The 8,021-nt window shown below is 39.2% G+C and overlaps 1 long non-coding RNA gene across 3 annotated transcripts; it reads left to right on the top strand.

The window, feature by feature from the left end:
* Nucleotides 1-1,205: 1,205 nt before the first annotated feature.
* LOC121034555 (uncharacterized) lies at nucleotides 1,206-5,901 on the top strand. Of its 3 annotated transcripts, none has more exons than XR_005792503.1 (4): nucleotides 1,206-1,400; nucleotides 2,518-3,017; nucleotides 4,345-4,475; nucleotides 5,689-5,901. It is a non-coding gene; the product is annotated as an uncharacterized LOC121034555 (long non-coding RNA). The 3 variants fall into 3 exon arrangements; XR_005792504.1 differs by having other exon boundaries at nucleotides 1,206-1,626; XR_005792505.1 differs by lacking the exon at nucleotides 1,206-1,400 and adding an exon at nucleotides 1,637-2,409.
* Nucleotides 5,902-8,021: the final 2,120 nt, after the last annotated feature.

The following is an 8,021-nucleotide window of genomic DNA, read 5'->3' as shown; positions in this document are numbered from 1 at the left end:
GAACTTAAGGGTTGATGGAGTGGAGGTGGGTGGGGGATGGGCTAAATGGATGATGGGCATTAAGGAGGGCATTTGTTGTGATAAGCACTGGGTGTTGTATGTAAGTGATGAATCACTAAGTTCTACTCCTGAAACCAGTTATTACCCTATATGTTAACTCACTAGAATTTAAATAAAAATTTGAAACAAACAATAAAAATTAAAATAAAATTCTATTACTAGTTAAAAAAGTAAGAAAAAATAATTTTACCAGTCTTACCTTGGGACCCTCATTAATTTTCCTTCTCACTACACAATGAGAATTGTTATACCTATACTCTCTCTCCCTCTTTCTAAGAGAAAGAGAAGGGAAGAGAGGGAGGGAGAGAGAGAACCTTAAGCAGGCTCCATGCTCAGTGCTGAGCCTGATGCAGGGCTTGATGTCATGAGCTATGAGAGCTACAGTAAATGTTTGGAGCAGTGGGTAAGATATTTTGGGGTTATTAAAATATTCAAACTCTCATGATGTAGTTTCTAAGAATTGAACTGAAGAATATAGTGAAGGAAAGAAAACTAACAGGGAATATAAACATCATAATGTTTCTCATATTAAAAATTTTTTTTCACTCAAATCACTTGAAATTTAGAATATTGTCATGACATGAAGAAATGAAGCCTCTAAAATTTCACATATGCTACTTAAAATCTACACAAATATCACCTTTTTAGGATAAAGACAGGAAGAGATAAAAAATAAAGAGAATGGCTTGTGAATATGATAGGATCTTAATAAAATCTTTTAACTTTATCTATATAGTAGTGTTGGTACAACAGTATAGTAGTGTTTGCAAAAGTAAGTTCTTGTATTACTATAATTATGTAAATGAAAAACATCGTGTCACTTATTTCATTTTGGTGACTGGGAAAGTTATATTAGTGAGGGGTTGTTCCCTGAAGTGACAGGTTTAGGATATTTCTGACCAGCAGGATTGGTTTTCCTTAAGCTCAAAAATTCATGCATGTCCAAATGCAGATGTAGTTAAGCATGTGATTAAGAGTGAGCAAGTGAAAGCATTTCCTTTAAGAAATTGCTCTTTCAGAGGCAGTTGGTTTTTGTAAACTTAATCTGGGATGGCAGAACCCTGAGGAGTAACTGATGAGGTAAAGAAAGCTCCAGAACCCTTAGCAATATTCCACCCCCAACTGCCATCTAGAGTAAAGGATGATTGGAAATGGGGGCCCCCATGATGTCTTAGAGGATTGGAAGAGAACTGTGGTCATCCACATATCTGAGCACCATGAACAGACTAGCTACAGGATCAGTGCACCCTGCCGTAAAAAGCCAGCTGCAGTGAAACACTTTTGAATGGAGAAGCATCTGGAGGTTGAAGATATCAGAGAAGCTTCCCGCTGGTCTGGAAGTCAGTACTGGGGCATCCTTTCTTGGGCAGAGATGGGGGTGGATTGAGATATGCTTTCAATGAGGAGGAAGAGAGTATGGACGGAAGACTAAATCACTTAAGTGGAGAAAGGCCAGAGTTATTGTTTTCCTTTCAGAGGAGATCAGTTATGCCTGAGGAAACAGAACCTACAAATAACCAAAGCACTCCTTGGTAGGGGCCTTACGCCCACCACCATTTGTGCGAGGTAACTTTGCCGTGCATTCACTATCTACCTGAGTGATGGCTGCTGTCTTCTATGTTGGTTTATTTTCTGTCTCACCTTTGCTCATCTGTGATGATCTGGGAAGTGGACAGTAGCATGAGAAATCACCTAATCTTAAGAAAGAGGAAAATGCAACCCAGAAAATTATTGCCTAAAGTGAGATTAGAATTTCTTGACTTTTAAAAGACTGGGCTGGAGCAAACCTAGATATCAAGAAAAATTCTCTTCAGTAAGAGCCAATATGATAAAACCTGAAATTATGTATCATGGGGAATAAGTTGTAGGTAGGTTGGTGGTTGGTAGACATAAGGTATACATTTTATTCTAGTTTTGGATCATATCAAGATCATGAGGCTATTTTCTCAGGGGGGGGAAACATGTCCTACCTAACAAGTCTATTAGATGGGGAATGTGATGGAGTAAGGGGAATGGCAAAAGAAAGACATTGATTTGGAGGGGGAGGGGCACTTGCTTGCTGGGCGCAGAGAGGACTGAGTAGTTAACTGTCAGTGGCAAAAATAACTGCCATCCTGGGAGGTGAAAGTGTGGGGAGGGGGACAGAATGGAGCACACATCAGAGCTCTGTGGGCAAAAGCTGCTCTCATGAGGAAGCCACACTGTTTCTGACCCAATCTAAAGAGTGGCCTGGTGAACAAGGCGCTCTGTGCTTTTGGTCCCTACCAGTGATGGCTGGGAATAAAGAAGGTTAGAACAAAAGAAAACATCTCGCTTCCCTGCCAATTCCAGGCTTTCACCAAAGCTGAGGTCTGCATTTGCAAGTCTCTAGCACTGTGCCTGAGAATTTCTAACTATTCAATACCTGTGTGTGTGTGTGAAAACGTAAAATTTTGTTCTCCATTTTTTTCTTCTCAGTTAACCTGGCTATAAGATGATTCCTGTGCTATAGCTGCTGGAGGTAGCCTGATCAAAAAACACCGCAATTGTGGAGATGATTGATTCTTCTTTTTATCACCTGTAATACCCCTATCTTTCCTCCATGTAACCATTAAAGGGAGCAGTTGTGTACAAAATGTATTATACACAGGTCCCACGCAGAGGAGTTAGAGGGAGGATTTAATACACAAGAAAAGAGGTTCCTGGTGTCCTGAGGGGCAGTTCCCTCCCTGCTGGCTACTTGAGTGGGCTAATCTTCAGCCCCCAAATGAGGCCTATATGGAAAAGGATGACATCGAGCAAAGGGCATAGGTGGAAACTCCCTCCCTACAACACATCTGCTACTCTCAGCTCAAAGGTTTAAAGAGAGCAAGAAGATTTACTTCAGATGGTCCGTGTCCCTGTCACCATCCCCATCTCCATTTCTGACAGGAGTGTACAGGGAGGTGAAAAGAAGGTGGCTGTCATTGGGAAACAAGGTAAGGGCTTGAGGATTAAGAGGACAGCTTTGAACTGGGCTCAGCAAGCTCACTGCTTCCAATAGAGGTCCTGCCATGTCTTCAGTGGCCAAGTAAAACTCTCAGCTTGCTGTTCTCTGGTTTCCTAGGATACTGGAGTTTTCTCGTGAATTACTGAGGATAATGCAATTTAACCTAAGGAAGAAACATTTGTAGGAACTTATCAAGGTTATCGTGAAACTGGGTTTTACTATTTCCTGTTCTTTACTAGGACCATGTGTGCAAAAGGGACTTGTTGTTAAGCAGAAGATATTAAGAAAAGTGGTGGAGAGAGAAAGATACTAGAATGCTTGACAAAGAGAATCAGAAGGCCTGTAGATTACATGGGGGCAGGGGATAAGAAAATATGGCTATGATTTCAAGTGGGACTCTGGATAGATAAATTCTTCAGATAAAAATCTGGGTATCAGAAAGCATGCTGGGGTAAACACAGGGTGAAATGTCACTCAAGAATTAAATGTAGAGCATCCCCTTGCTTCCCAAACCATCTTTCAACATGGCCACTTCTGATACATACAATGGCTATGGGGCTTGGGGAAAGTCACTCTAGTTGCTGGTTAGGTTAAATTCTGAAAAATATTCCACCAAAAACAAAAAAGTAGCATGAAGATCAAACATAAAGAGTAAAATAAAATAGAAGAACTTGTTACATAGTGTATACAATCTCACCACTTTTGTAGTCATTATACTTTAGAAGCTGAGGATGTCTGAAATTTAACCTAAGAATTTCTTTTAAGTGTGTATCAGCTGAGGATTTTCCCCATTTGTTCTTCTGGGTCCTGTCTTGAGAGAACCATTTCTACTCTCACTGTTCCAGGGGCACCTGGACAGAAGTAAATAATAAGGGAACAGATAGTAATTTAACAAGGAATTAGAACAGTGATGTTCAGGTACAGATGCCTAGGAATCACTCTGTCTCTAACGGAACAGCAAAAATGACAGAAACCACTAAGATAACTAATGATCAAACAGGAGAAAGAAGGTTCAGAGGACAAAGAAAAGAGAAAGGAAGGGGTGGGAGTTCTAGGAAAGAGGAGCATAGCCCCCTCCAGAGGAGAGGTAGGGTTCTAAGGACAGAGCTGAGCTGCCACAGGCTGAAACAGAGGGTGACTGTCAGGCCTTCACGACCTCCTGACGGAAGGGTACTGGGTCTGGTGTGCTGAGCTGAGTCAGGTTGGCCTCTGCTAACACCTTGATAGGAGAAAAGAAAGACAGCAAGCACTGTGTCCAAATGGCATTCCTATAGATGAGAAAATCAAAGTAAAGGACATGTTTTCTTTCTCCTCAGATAATACATACATAGGAAATTAAATGGTAGTGAATGAATAATGCTAAAGGCTAGAAAAAGTTGTAGAGAAGCAAAGAGAGGCCGAGAGCTGAGCCACCGCAGAGGAGATGCCCATCATTGCTGGATAATTTGTAAGTCCCTCCTAAGTGGGAAATCTAAGCCTATCTAGAAATCTGATTTCAGCCCAGGTGGTGGCTCCTGCCCCTGATTAGAATGCTTATCCCAGCTCAGAGATGTTCCTGGAAAAGTAATGAGGCACTGGCTTCCATACAGATTTTTATATCCAGGAAGAAAATAAAATTAATGGCGTACAGAAACTTATAACGACTCAAGGCAATTATTTCTGAGAATACTTAGTCTCAATATTTCTTAAGATCTCAGAATTAAGTCAGGTATCCTGGAAATTTCAACTGTCATTGAGTGGGGAGTTATCTTGTTTTAAAAGCTGCTACCCATGTGGAACTCAAGTGTATATGGAAATACATGTAATTGATTGCTTAATCTTATCATTTTTGTCCCAGCTCTCACAGTTCAAGTGTTGTGAGAGACAGTTATTGATTGTAGAAGCCAAAGGACTGGACAGTGTCTTCTCTTTCTAGGAGTACTTGACTCTGCAGCGATCTTGAACCCCTTGAAAGAAAAGGACTTCTCAATTTTCTTGTGCCTCTTGCCAAGAATCTCTGAGGATTTCTGAGATTGATCACTTAGATGTTTGCCTGCTTTATGCGTGTTTTCCATGTTTACATCCTTAAAGTAATTGAGGCTTAGGGACCAGAATGTGCCTGGGCCTCAAGAGCGTGGAAAAGGCAGCCTTGAGTTACAGACTGGCAGAGACTGGCAAAGAACCGAAGGCTCCCCTACCTTGTGGTGTCCCACTGCATTTGCCCCCAAAGATGAGATTGCCTTTGCTATCAAAAGAAGCAGAAGGGGCTTAGATTTGATATTTCCAAGTCGTGTCTTCCGTTGTCTGGAACCAGGAAGAAAGATGTGTAGTCCCTTCCTTGGGAACAAGGCCATAACGTCCCTAGATGGGAAGAGGGCGACCAAGATGCCTCGGGGTGGGAAGGTCACGGAGCATCCCCCAGCATAATTAGGCTCAGGGCTTGAGGTTGTAAACAGGACGTCTTTGAAACAGGTAACTGAGACAGTTGGAAAAGGGGGAAATTTACCTATCTCTAACAATAGAAATTGTCTGTTACTGGCTTCTGCAGGAACCAAAACTCTTACATGTTACGGATACCTGAGTACTGGTCACAGTAAGAAAGGATCAGATTTGTTAGAGTTCTGCTATTAACCAACCTGCTCTAAAACTGGTTTTCTTAGTAAAATGTTTTATCTTTGCAGATTTTGGAAACAGGGCCGAGAATGGGAATCTGATTTTCTGGCAAAAAACCCTAATCTATAATAAGAGGCTATGTTATCTTAGCCCAACAGAGGTCTATATCCTGAAATCATAAAGGTTCAGAAGACCAGAATACAAGCCCAGTGTTCAGGTCAAGAGAACAAGATCCTTGGAATCAGACACACTGGAATAAAAATTGAAATTCTTTCACTTATTATTAGATCTTATATGATTTTCTTGCTTTCCTATACCTCACTGTTCTCATTTGCAAAACAGGGATAATGATAGATAAAAGTACTTGTAACTGTAAAATGTATCACATATGTACCTAAAATACTTCACTCAGTGTACTGCATACAGTACATTTTCTTTTTTTTATTAATTTTTTTTTATTTTTGAGAGACAGAGCACAAGTGTGGGAGGGGCAGAAAGAGAGTGAGACACAGAACCCAAAGCAGGCTCCAAGCTCCAAGCTCCAAGCTGTCAGCACAGCCCCCGCAGGGTTTGAACCTACAAATCGTGAGAAGACCTGAGCTGAAGTCAGACACTTAACTGACTGAGCCACCCAGGCGCCCCCATACAGTACATTTTCTAAACTGTAGCTATTTTATTAGTAGTCCTAAAATGCTCTTCAGAGTATTATTTCCAGAAATGGTTGTATATGTCATAATTCTTTGATAACGTAAGATGAGATTTTAGGTGGCAAATGGGAATGGTGAGAGATATGGGAACAATCTCTCAGGTGAAACCTGACTGAAGAATCTGGTAATGGTGGGACTTGGGGAAATAGATTCAAGTCTGAAGGCTCTTTGTATGATTGCAGAATCCTATTTTGGAGGATACGTACAGGAACAGAGGAACTTACAAGTAGTCAAATTTTAGTATCCTGTAAAGGAATTCAACAGAATTTGTGATGTGGATGAGCATAATCATTAACATTTTAATTTAGATATGCACTTTACAAATTATAAATAAAATCAGCATGCTCGTAGTTTATGCACATACTTCTAATTCACTGATAGGTAATATTAAGGGAATTCACTATTATTCATATGAATGACTTTAATGCCTGTATAATATACATACTGTTTAGTGCCTTCTATATACAGTCACCCTCCTAGAACAACACAATCATGGTCCCTGTTCTCAAAGAGCTTACATTCTGTTGTAGAAGACTGACTATACAATTAGTTAAGAAGTAGTCTTTGTTATTAAGGAAATAAAAATCTATTTGGTCATCAGTGGCCCCTTTTCTTACTCAAGTGTATGCTGACTTCCCATCCTCCCTTTGTCCTATTATTTCCTTCATAATCTACTCTGACAAACGATTGATACATTACTCTCTTTTTTGGTAACTTTTAAATATCCCAAGCAAAAAGTTGATCTTGTGTGTGTGTATATATATGCATATATGTTAAACATTGCATATATGCATATATGAATTAGAAAACAAGTATATATGTATATATAGTTATACATACATTAAACATATATATGAAACTATATACAACTCACTTGCTGTGTGGGTGTGCGTATCTAGGTTGGTTGAAGACATAAGAGATTTTCCTTAGATTTAACTTCCCATTCTAAGAGCTTAACTGTTTTATTCACAATAATAGTTTTTTATTGTTGAATGAAAGCTTTGCGATTCATTATAAATGATCAAATAAAATACAATAATATTCTGATATGATAGTATGTAAGTTTTACCCATCTCTACACTTTTAAAAGGTTTTGTGAAGCCAGCTAAAAAAATAAAGCCAGCTAAAAAAAATGGTTAGAAAAAATATTTTAAAGCAAGAGAGAATATCTCATATGAACTCAGTAGAGAGCAGAATGCTGTGTCCGCTGCCCAAGGACTTCTTCAAATTTGTTATCTACCTATAAGGTCACACAAAACCAGTTTTAAAAAATCTTGATCTGATATATGCCTATAAAGAAGAAAGGATGACAGTCCTCAGCAGTCACAGTAATAACTTAATTTACTTAAGAGAGAGAGATAAATGACAGGTGCAAAAAATTTCTGTCAAGCTGGGGAGACCTTGAGATAAAAGTGAAACTTTTTTTTTTTTTTTTTTTTGGAATCAAAGGTCAGATCCTTAGTACTTTTAAGAAGCCCTCCTTGATGGTTTTTTTTTCATTTCTAGGTGTCAAAATGAAATTGGGTGACTCTGGAATTTCCTCTCAGTTTTAATGAAATCAGAATCTCAAATAGAGTAGGCAAAAAGACCAAGAAGTTTGAAAACTGCTAAGCATTAGGTTCAAATTATGGATAATTTTAAAATAAGTTAAATACCTTTGTCTTTACTTTGACGACCTATTGTCGATATTGGGA

Source organism: Herpailurus yagouaroundi, unplaced genomic scaffold (assembly GCF_014898765.1).
Source record: "Herpailurus yagouaroundi ecotype Mexico unplaced genomic scaffold, PumYag 160, whole genome shotgun sequence".
Classification (NCBI taxonomy): Eukaryota; Metazoa; Chordata; class Mammalia; order Carnivora; family Felidae; genus Herpailurus; species Herpailurus yagouaroundi.
The sequence above is the reverse complement of the archived record's forward strand: the minus strand, read 5'-3'. Positions and strand labels throughout refer to the sequence as shown.